The sequence below is a fragment of the Pituophis catenifer genome, unplaced genomic scaffold (assembly GCF_029215685.1).
Source record: "Pituophis catenifer annectens isolate HBS135680 unplaced genomic scaffold, rPitCat1.0.hap2 SCAF_3, whole genome shotgun sequence".
Lineage (NCBI taxonomy): Eukaryota > Metazoa > Chordata > Lepidosauria > Squamata > Colubridae > Pituophis > Pituophis catenifer.
The window spans coordinates 169,793,294-169,805,922 of record NW_027256883.1 but is presented as its reverse complement, the minus strand read 5'-3'; positions in this window follow the sequence as shown (position 1 = coordinate 169,805,922).

Genomic DNA, 12,629 nt, shown 5'->3' with positions numbered 1-12,629 from the left:
CCAACCTCCATCGCCTCAAGGCTGAAATGGGATTGGGGGGGGGGGGTCCGCGAGGCTTAAGAGACACAAAACCGAGTTGATTTTCTGCGTTCCAAAAATGCAGCGGAGAGCCCGAAGTTGGACGACGCGAGTTCATCGAGCCGACGCACGAGGTCTCCAGAAGGGGGCGCGTTTCCTCTCCCTCCCTCTTTTTCCCTCTATTGTCTCTCGTTCGTTTGCATCGCCTTTTCTCTCTCTCTCTCTCTCTCTCTCTCTCTCTCTCTCTCTCTCTCTCTCCCCCCCCCCCCCGCCTCATTCGCTCGGCTCAGCGACGCATTTGCAAGCCCGGTGGGTTCATTCAGCGGCGGCGGATGCGGCGGCGGCGCTAACTTTCCGAAGCGACTCATTTTGCTGCTTGGATTTTAATGCCAGATGCTGGAGGATTAAGAGGATCATCCGGAGGGCTATCCCGGAATTTATCCTCCCCGTCTCCCCCCTCCCCCAGGAGACGAGGGGAACAGAAGCGAGGAACGAGAGAGAAAGGCAAGACGAGGGATTCTCTCGTTCGGAAACTGCTGCGAGAGGATCCAGGAAATCAGGTATGAAACCGACCAGCTGCAGAGGGCAGGGAATGGAGTGGCGGAATGCCTTTGTGGAAGGGACCGGGGCAGGAAGACAGACCTTGCTGCTGAGGCATGAGAGAGAACTGTTGCAGCCGCCCAACCTTTGGAGAGTCGTTTAAACCTTGACGAGCAGGTTGTAGGCATGGAGGCTGATCCCAGCTCGCTAGGGAATGGTAGAGAGGCGGATCCTGCCCAGTTCCTGGAGTAACCTTGTCCTAGCTGCAGAGGTAGATGGTGTTTGTTTTTTTTAAAAAAAATGGTTTTAACAGGGTGTGTTTTGGTAAGCTCCTCCTGAGTGTGTTTCTACCGCATCCTATCCCAATGGCTGGGAGTGAAGTGTGGATATAAGATCACAAAAGGGGTGCGGTGAAGAGTGGAAAAACCTAATACTTTTGAACGTGGACAGCAGTATTAGTCTTCTGCTGAAGCTTTTCAGGAGGCTTGAAAGTCCTAATACAATTCAACCCCCCCCTTTTTTTTCCTTAAATATCTGAAGTAGCCTTCTCCAGCCAGCGTTCTGGTATTCGCATCAATAGGCTGAACTACATCCCCCATCATCCACAGTTGGCCATCAGAGAGAGGGAAGCTTAAAAGGGATTGAATATGAATTCCTTATATTGGAGGGAGAATGTACTGTTAGGATTTGGTTCACAGAATTGTAAGCATATTGTTGGAATTTCTCACCAAACTCCTGAGTAAAGGGCTTCTTTCATAACTATTCCAGGAGTTCTGCATACATCTGCATTATGACTATTATTAACACTAAGTCTAGTGCAATTTATTGGGATCTTACAATAGTCCTAATTAAAATGATGAACAGCAGGATAAAATCCTCAGTTGCAGAGTGATGTCTAATTTTCTTTGCAGAAGGGAAACAGGAGGTCTTGACCTATTAAAAAATATGCCTCTTTTGGCCAGATACAGGTTGCTTGGAACTCATTTTCTTTGTGCTGTCCAGACCAGCTTTGTAAAAACTAAAATAAATAAAAACAGGAACATGAAACTGGATTTGGAGGTGTGTAAGTGTAAGGCTATGTATTTAACAGGTAGATGGAAAAAAACTGCACCCTTGATTTAAGTCCATGGAAATTATGTCCTTCACAACTATTTCTGTATCATCTCTTCTTCACTGTGATGTTAGTAGCCTTGTATTCTAGTACTGCATTATGTCATTACAATGTAACATTGAAGCAGTTCTAAAGATGTCTTACTCTTCTTCATTTTAGTGGTTACTGAGAAGGTGTGTGATCCACCTTAGCACAAATAGTTGCTTTAGGGTTTTAATTTTTTTTTCTATTGGCTTAAAAGCCAACAATTGTTAAACTCCGGTTATACATTACAGTGCTTACCTACTTTCTAAGCTTTATGCTATCTTTCCTTTAAGCATACAAATAATCCCATCACATGTAATAAATATATGTATTATTCCCAAAGGCGAAATACAATCCTCCAGGCAATGTAAATAAAAACATAAATAGTATTACAACAAAGACAATTCTAGGATTCCTCTGAATTGACTAATTAGTGGCAATGACATGGGAAGAAGGAAGAGGACTGGTAAGTTTTGCTATTGATTTCCAGCAATCTTTAGAAGAGGCCAGTCCCTTTAAAGCCAACTAGAAAAGCTTTATCTGCAGTGAAATCTGCCTGGCAATGGAAGAAGGCTGCCCCTCCCCAGCTGGTAGAGCTGTGAGGTCAGGGCTCACTAGCTACATTGCCATGGATTTTTAGCAAACAAAAGGCATAACATGACTGGGGCAGGCTGAACAATTGCATTTATTTCAAGGAAAAGTAGCAGGCATTTGGCTTAGAGCAGTAGGGAATTTTAAATCCACCATAGCTACCACCAGACTTCACATCAGCCTTGCTCCAATCTGATACTCTCCGGTATCTTGAATCAACTCCACCTGCTCCGGTCAGCATAAAAATATGAAATATGAAAAATATGACATGACTGTTGGGTATACAAAGATTGCCATATTTACCAGTTGGTATGCTGTCATCTAGTGCAGTGGCCCCCAACCTTTTGGGCACCAGGGACTGGTGCCGTGGAGAAAGGTCTTTCCACGGACCTGAGGGGGCGTGGTTTTACATACTGCCTGCATCCCGCAGATGGGGCTTTGCTTGTTTGTGTGGCCCAAGTGCTGGCATGTCGTGGACCGGTGTCGGATTGGGGATTGGGGACCCCTAATCTAATGGTCCTCTGGATTTTTGCAATCAAGATGAGGCAGCCCTTTCAGATGGGAAGATGATTAACCTCCTCCCCCATTAAACACCTTTTAGGTAGTAGAGGTAAATCTACTAACTCGGAGGAAGTGCAAATGATGAAGATATGCTGAGGATGCCTTTGAAAATTAGCCTTCCCAAACTGGGGGTGGTATGGGGCTATACTGTTTGCCTTTTTTGTCATTCTTAAACAGGGATTCTCTTTCACTTTTCTCTCCTCTGTCTACTTATCTCTTCCTTTAGTTTATTTCCATCCAGATCTGTTCTTTCTGTTCCTTTTCTTTCTCCCATCTGCATCCTGATTCCCCCACCCCACCCCCATCCCCCCACCTTTTTTTTTTTTTTTGTTATTTCTGCTGGACAGTGGAAGGGGCCTATACATGTGTGCGTGCTTCTGTTTGTGAAGGAAAGACTGGTTCGTTTATACAGGTGGGATATCAATTTAATAAATGGATTGTCTTATTTTACTGGCAATGAATGTTATTTAACCATTAATTTAATCAGTATCTATTTTACCCTGGAGTTTCCCTTTTGGGAGATAGGTGTGCAAGGATGCCCATTCCCACATAGGTATCCACATACATGTAGCCCCTTTGCCAGAGAGAGGGGAATCTTCAGGATTGATTTCAGCTACATCTGGCAACACCCAGGTTCTCAACTATGGAAATCTGGCATTGCACAAAATTTCTGTAGAAATGTATAATTTGATGTTTCTGCTTAATGGTTCTTATGGGGGGGGGGGGCAGAGAGAGTTGTTTAATTTCAGGATTATTTTCCTTTTGGGTAAAGGTGAAATATTGTTGAACATTTAAGATTTACAATAGGCAGTCAAGATAATAGGCTTGTCAGCTACTCCATAGCATACATTGTCCATTCTTTCCCCAAAGGTTGGGGGCCACTGCACTAGATGACAGCATACCAACTGGTAAATATGGCAATCTTTGTATACCAGTTGCTTTGCATGCCAAAAATTGCAGTTTGGGGGCTTCTGCAGAAATGGCTGGGAAAGGCAGAAGCCTGGAAGGTCATTACTACCAGTGTTGAGTTGATTCCAAGAGCTTGCTAGTTGATCTGCTTTTTTAAACATTAAAGGCATAACTAGGAGCAGATATGGTAATAAATAATTGCTCGTGGCTGCCTACTCTAGAAATATCCAAAGAAGAATTTTTGTACACAGAGTATTAGAATAATAGCCTGGATTCTGCTCTTGGAGAAGGATTTCTGTTGATGGGAGTGTTTAAATGGATAATGTTGTACTAGGCAGTATTGTACTGCAGCACTTTGATATATTTTTATTCAGTAGGAATCCCTGAACAGACGTGAAGTGCCCTTTTCATTGTTGGAAGGGGGATGGTCTGTGCCACCCAAAAATATTACGAATGGTTCTGTTGTTGGACAGAAGCTGGAGGCACTATTTGGACAATGCTGCACCTAAAAAGAGGGAACACTTTGCTTTCTTTTATACTGAGATAAAGGAAGAGACACCTTGCAAAAGAGGTGATATATTAGTTTTGTGCTGATACAGTCAAGTAAGACAGAACGTTCCAAGTTAAATACCGGCTGCTTTGACTTGGAACTAACTCAAAGAAGAGCTTTTGTGCTTTGTGTATAAAAAAAAAAAAATCAAAGCTATAGCACAGCTTCTTCCAACAAGATGCTGTCCAGAATATTTAGATGTGAAATACCCATCAGCTTTAGGCAACATAGGAAATGATCCAGGATTATGGCAGATGTAAACTCAAGCATTTGAAAGGCCATTAAATTTGTTTTGTGGAAAGCAGCTGTTTATGGGCTCAACAAGGCATAATTTTGTATTTGTATTTTTTTTCCCCCTTTTGCTCACCAGCTACAGAGTTAACCTAAAATGTTAGGCTTTCCTTATCTGGCAAGGGATGATGGAGAATGCAAGCGCTGTTTGTTCATGTGATCTGTTCCATAGGTACAGGGAGGGAGCTTAATGACTTTCTCCACAGCTTCTCCAAGAACTCTGATAAAACAGCTGCAAGTCATTATAACACTGCTTGGTGAGGACAATTGTGTTAGATGAACTGGAGATAATTTGCTTAGGTGAAATGGCCAATGGTCCTGTGCAAAAATCTGGCCTGTGAAAAGACAGTTGGGGATGAGAGCAATATCAAGCATAAAAATTAATTACATAACAAATTGTTTATTACAGCCATAAGGCCAAAAGCAATTAGTTAATGTTTTAGATATGCAATTAATTTTAGTTAATTAAAAGTATTTGTGTTGATAATTAAGTGTGAAGACATGTTCCTCTATTTTTAATGCTTAGAATAGATTTCTGCATCGCTGCAGCCTCAACTACTCCTGTAAATTGTACAAATGTGCTATATTAGATTTATATGTATGCAAATACACTTGTTCTTTTGGCTCCTGATAGTACTCAACTAGATTTTCAAAATTTCTTAGCAGGTGAAGCATACTGTGTCCACCTGGAAAGAAATGCCAATTATTTTGATGCTTATACACTGAGGAGTAATCAGGATTTGGCTGTGACTGTCATTACAGAGCAGTTGGATGTCTGATCCTGTGCAAAGCTGGTCCTCTTTGTGTCTTTGCCTGAGAGATGCAGCTGACTCTTTCTGCAGTGCAAATTGTCATGCGTGGCTGATTTGGACCGAAACTTCTGCATAGAAAATAAAAGCTGTGCAGAATTTAATTCTGAGAAGTAATAGAGTGACCTAGCAGTGAAGCTTACATTCATTTAACATTAGGAGTGCAACTGGCACGAAGGAGTTGACTTTGGCAAATCTTTCAGGTAGTTGTGTGATACCAAGAATTATTAAAATTATTATTGCAAGAGATGAGAAATGTTGCAGGACATGCTAAGAATGTACCCTCTAAAACATCATATTTAATTTTACAAAACAGAAAATACTAGAATATGCGGTCAGACATTCAACATAAATGATGAATGAATTAGAACAAATGAAAATAACTTATGTACAAAGGTCAATCTGTTGAATTCACGGCCACAATACATAGCAATGGTCCCTAGCATGGCTTTGCTTAATGGGAGAAAATACAAATTCATGGGAGATAAGGCAACCTTAAGATATTTTAATAGTTATGTTTTCTATATAGTTCTTCCACTTGCAGGCTTCTTTAAATCAACTGCTGAGGTTATGAGCATGAGGATACTATTGTACTCATGCCCTATATATGGACTTTACATTGTCATTTGATCCAATCCAGCTTTTCTAATATTTTTATAAGACTGAAACAATGCAATGCAAAAAATATTAGCTTAATTAATTCTAAGCATTAGCTTATTAAGCTAATGAAGTTGGATATGTTGCCTGTTTAACCCAAGAGTATAGTATGGCATTGTTCCGATGGTGTGTTAGGACAACTCATTAATGTAAAATCAAAACCATGCTTCTCTGCCTTGTCTTATCCATCCACCTGTGAACACACCCTTTCCTGTTTTCTTTTTCTGGATTTACCTTCCCAGATATTGAAATTACAGGATGAATAGTTGAGTTTTCAAGGAATGAACTGAAAGAGACATAAGACAAGCTTATGGTTGGGGGGCGGGGGGTATCCTGTAGCAGAGTGTCTGAAATACTAGAGCAGCATTCTGACCTCATGGGGAAGATGCTGAAAATAACTTAAGTATGTCTTTTTTGTCTCCTTTGAAATCCTGTAACATTTTTTACAAATAATACTTGGATACTATTATTCAGTTGTATAGGCATTATTGGTTTCTGTATATTGCTGTGAATGTATCCTACTTCTACCAAACTATTAATTTCATGCTGTCTTTGATCAGAGAAGCACAAAGCAAAATTGATGGTTTCTGCCTGTCATTTCGCAGTCATGCCTGTATACACAGAGATGCACGTACTTACCTTGCACTCCAGATAAACAAATAAAATAGTGTGCCACAATTTTCTGATGCCTCTTAATGTGCCATTCCCACAGATTAAAAGTTTAACAAAGACCAGTGTTATTTGTGATGATACATGTTGAATAAGAAAATGCAGTCTGCAAAAAAAAAAATGATGGTGGAAAAGGAATTGACTCTCAATTGGTTTGAGATTCTTGGTGCTGATTTTAAGTTAGGATAACATAATTTACTTTTAAAAGAATCTAGAAGCAAACACTGTGGTATAAATCACTTTGCCAAAATATAATTGCATTCAGTTGTTAATTCAGGTGTTAATTGATATCTACCCATGTCCTATATCATCATCATTTGCACAAGATTAATGATGTCTTTATTTTCCACCGAGGCTCATGCTTCCTTCAGTTCAGTTACTCATTCATGTAAATCAGAGATGGGGAACTATATCTCTTTTATGTGGACTTCAATGCCCAGAATTCCTTGGCCAGCAAGGTTCTGGGATTTGAAGTCCACAAGTCATAAAAGAAACATAATTCTGCAGCCCTGATATAAAACGAATGCTTGGTAAAAGATCAGACAGAAGATGACTTTTTTTCAGAACCTGCCAGGATTATAGTTACTCTGCCTGGAAGTAATAGATGTGTTCTGGCCTCATTCTTTTCAAGAAGCACAGGACAAAGATTAAAATGATACAATCTTTTAAAATAATAAAGTAAGAACTGTACAGTTGACCAGTTGATTCTGGGATACTTTAATATCCAGGTAATCTTTTTGTATATCTGTACCTGCGAAAGCAGGCATGCTGAATATACAGACCTTTCACAGAGTAAAGCAGTACAAATAATAAACCATAATTCATTCTGTTACATACCTATCACCAATGTCTTCCAGATGAGTTGGATTTGGCCACCTTTTTTTTTTTTTTTTTGGTTCCTATTAGACATACTCTAATGCATGTCTCATTCAGAAGCTGTATTTCATCAGTGAACAGCTTTGGTAGAGATTACCCCATGTACAAATACTACTAGAAATAATCATAACATTTACACAACTTCTGGTTGCTTCTGTTCTAGTTCAAGTGAAGGCAGTAAACACGTTTTTCATTTGTCTAGAGGAGAGGTCTTCAAACTAGGTAGCTTTAAGACTTGTGGACTTCAACTCCCAGCCAGCTATGCTGGCTGGAGAATTCTGGGAGTTGAAGTCCACAAGTCTTAAAGCTGCCAAATTTGAGGATCCCTGGTCTAGAGGAGCATTTATTTATTTATTTATTTATTTATTTATTTATTTATTTATTTATTTATTTTATAAAATTTGTATGCCGCCCTATCTCCAAGGACTCAGGGCGGCTCACAACGACAGTTGACCAAGCGACTGTTAAAAACAACGAATATACATAAAAATCAAGAACGTTCTTTTTTCAAAAAAAAACAAAACATTATCCCATGATATTTGCAAAACAAACTGATATACTGTGGCATGAGTAGGTTTGAGGGGTAGCCACCTACATCATATGCTTGAAGATGTATCATTTTATACAGGATTGGATAATCATTCTTCATGAGGGTACATGTTGAAGAGTAAAACTAAACAATATACCTTGAATTGGAGTAGTCGAAATCGTTAAAATTAGTGGAATTAGTGGTTCAAATTATAAACATTTAACTATGTGCCTGAGGCTTATTGTTTTAATGGGAAAGTTAGGATTAGGTTGTTTTTTGTACCTAAAACATCTAGTTTTTTTTCTATCATGATTAAGTAAAATGGCTTAGTCTAATATGCAAATCAGGTCATTTGATCTTATCTGTGTTTTACCATGGGAAACAGTAGCAATGCTGTAATGTGAAGTGTCTTAGTTGCGGCCGTTGTTAACCAAATATACACGTAGGAGGAAGGAGTATTATATATATATATATATATATATATATATATATATATATATATATATATATATATATATATACAGACACACACATACACACACACTGCTCAAAAAAATAAAGGGAAAACAAGCAGAAGACATCCGAGATCTGAATGAATGAACTAGCCTTATTAAATACTTCGTTCGTTACATACAGTAGTTTTGTGTTCCCTTTAGTTGTTTGAGCAGTGGCTATCCCAGTGTGAACCAGATACTCTAGGTGCCTCAAAGAAGTCAGAGCTGCTGAAAATAAACTGGCTTTGAAATTATATCAGACGCTGAAAAACTGTCTTTAAAATTGAAATTACTGATATTTATGATTTATGGAATAAAGAATTAGAATATCTAGGAATGGAATATCAATGAATATTTTTTTGAACTTGAAGCTGAAATTCATCCAACAAAAAAAATTATTCCAAGTCTAATGTTCTTTCTATTTTTTTTCTTTTTGTTTGCTTTGCTGTTGCAATTTCATAATTAATTTGTTGGATATTACTATTTTTCTGCATCCTTTATTCTGTATCTGTCTTTTTAAAAATGCAATTAAAATTATTTAATAAAATACTAGTCTTAGTGCTGCTTTGATTTCATGGTTTTAGGAATCAGGTATTCTTGTACCTGCCTACATCCTCCCTCCCAAAGAAGGTGGGCCTGTGCTGGGCCCTCCTTCCTCAGCTCAGGGGCTGCAAGTGATCTTCATGCTTGGCAGTTCATGCTGCCATTGGGGAGAGGGGGAGTAGAGGATGGGGAATAGGCTTGGCTGTGAATTCCCACAGACTTCAGTACAATCTTTCTGCTTGACTTCCCATGTCTGTCTCCTGAGCTGAGCAGGTGGTGCTCAGCTGCTAGAAATACAAGAGCTCTGGCCTCAGGCTGTTCACATTTGGGCTGCTGTAGCCCACAAGTATTCAGACACATGTCCCTTCTACCAGATGGGTTACCCTCCCCCCTGCAACTTGCTTTTAAAGGACTTCTTTTCATGTGGTTTCCTGCAGTTATAAGCCAAAATTGGGGGGGGGGACGGGACCAGAGAGCTACAGAGGACAGCCTTCTGAATTTGCTGCTGTTTCATTTTCCCCCCTGCATTTTCTTAGCATCCTAAGATAAGACATTGCATTCTTGCATTGGATATTAGATGATCAGCTATTTTTTAAATAAATAAAATAATAATGTTGCTGAACTTTCTGGGCAATAGGCCTAGATTCACAGCAGATCAAAAAGCTTATCAAAGGACAGAATTCAATATGTTTGGAAGTCTGAGATGTCTTTTATGCTTCTGAAATGGATTGTTTATGTATGCATTTAAATAAAGAATTTATGTAACAAATGTTAAACAGCTCCCATAGTAGTGAATGGGGCCACAGTGTGGCTCTTCTGATGTCTGCAAGACCCCAAAATAAAATATTTAAAAAATAACAAGATCACAACCACTGCATAAACATGGTGCAGAAGCAGAGGAAATATTTTCTCATTCCCATCAGCTGTTATGCAGTACTGAATTATTTTGATTCTATTTCTCCCCTTTTGTAATTTTCATGTTTCCCAGGTTGTGTAGAGCAAATTCAGTGTCAGGCCATTTGATTCCTCAGAACACTATATATGCAGGGATATTTGTTGGATCTAGAGACTTTGGCGTGGCTTGTAGCACACTGATAGATATGAATGAATTTGCAACCATAGAAACAACCATTATTTTATTCCAGGAGGTAATAACTAGGCAGCGTAGCACTCAATGGGCAAAAGGTGATAATTGCCCTGAATAATGTAACCATCTCAATGCTTTGTGCTGCATAGGAAGATTCTGGCCATTCTCTGATTTAAGTCACTCTTAAATTAGAAGAAAAGAAGTAATTTTATGGGATGTTATCTTATCCACTGATCTACAGGATCAGTGTAGACTGTGTGTACATGATCAAAGGAATTCACTGCATTACACTGATAAGAATTGCTCCTGAGCAAGGTGTATGCTTTGTGGATGAGTCTCAATGTCCCTTTCATTTTATAGGATGATCTTACAAAAGTGTACATGGCCCAAAACCATGCTTCCTGCTTAAAATCCCTATTTTACAAAGCATAATTATTCGTCTAATAGATATATATTTGGTGATGGCCATGCATTGTTTGTGTTGGAGATGTTAATAGTTTGCTTCTAGTTTTATTTGTTTATTCATTTGCATCCCACGTTTATTATTTTTACAATTAACTCAAGGCGACAAGCATATCCAACACACCTTTCATTTTACCTCTTCCTTCTATTACCATGGAATCAGATATACCCCCATCCTAGAGATTTAAATCACTAGCTAATTTTCCTGTGACAATGTCTTTCTGAAAATTCCATCCTCTGTAGGAAATATTTAGGGGTTCTATTAGAAAATCCCTTATAACACACGCAGTATGTTCATATGTTACAATTATGCTCTAATCTGATTTAACTCATTTTTGGTTTAAGAGTTGTACAAATATAGCTAGTGTGTTCTATAAATTATAGTGTATTATTTTGACTTATTTAGTAAATTGTGATTAGGCAATCTATTACTTAAGATGATAAAGATACCAAAATGTCAGATTTGTGTCTCTGAATTGCTGCTATCTCTTCAATGTGTTTAGATATAACTGGTGATGAAGGGACATACCTTGATTAATTGCAGTAGTTAGACTGAATGTTTTCCAATATATTCCTTAATAAAATGAAGCTCTTGCTTTAGTTTAAATCCTGTGATAAGCCAAATAGGAGTTTTGATTATCTTCCAAGTGTTGTATAAGCACCTTCATTTATTTGGTCATTACGATTTTTCTAGTCTAATGACTGATGCTTCTGAGCCCAGAAAAGCTTAACTAGGTGTTGCTATTTGCTAAAACAACATACAATTCAGAATCCCTAAAAAGGGAATGGCTTCCAGCTAGGTAGTAGCATTTGGCTAACCTTGACTGATTTGGGAAAGTCAAGCAGAGTTAGTCTTGGGTGGTTTCCTCATCAGGAAATCCCAGGGTTTTAAATTAGATTAAAAGTAAAACACACACACACATATACCACTACCACCACCAACAGAAGATCATACAAATCTGTCCATGAATTATTAAGGCCTGAGTTCAACTTGAAAGGAACTTTATCTCTAATTGTTATGAACTTGAAGAATATTCTTACACACAAAATTACTCCTTATAACTTTAGCAATTATTAGTTTAAATATTTGTTTCCCAGATTTTTATGAGATTCTTTACATTGGCTTTTAGCAAGAAGTGGAGGATCATTACCAATCCTAAATAACACATAGCATTGCTATTTCTCCTGATCTCATACTTGCTAAATTAAAGGTAATTATCACTGACCCATGTATTCCTGAAAATGACTAGAATATAGTGTGTTCTATAAATTATATTTGATTAAACACACACACTTCAATAGCTTTTCAATAATGGGTTAAAATGTACAAGATGACTTATGCAGAGCAGACAAGCAATATAATGTATGAATCTTCTAGGAACTGAGGCTGTTATCTTTTATGAAATCAGATAAATTGTCCATTTATTTCTGTGTGGCCTACACTAACTAGCTCTGACTTTCAGAGAACAATCTTTTTCAGACCTACTAGACGTACTGTGCCTTGAATATGCTTTTCCAAGTAAAACATGTGCTCTGCCATTGAATTATATTCCCCATCCAATGAAATAACTGTTTTGTTAATAAGATTAATATTCACACTTACTCAGAAACTGCACTCAGTGTAATGTCTTTTCACATGCTTTTTGGACATGGAACCAAGACTGAGATGTTAATGTGTGATGGATTTGTTAAGTGTGGAGCAAGCAGACCTCCCCAAGAGAATATACTAATTAAAAAGAGTCTTCCCTTGAAGTTTATTTCCTGGTCTATTCTAGCCTAGCTAGTGGGATTAATACCAGTCTTAAAGTAATTTAACTGGGGAGTTCTTAATCCTCCTATATGGGACCTCTCCATTGAGCTCAACTTATTTATTTAATGTAAGGTAAGCCCAGCTTTAGGAAAATAGAT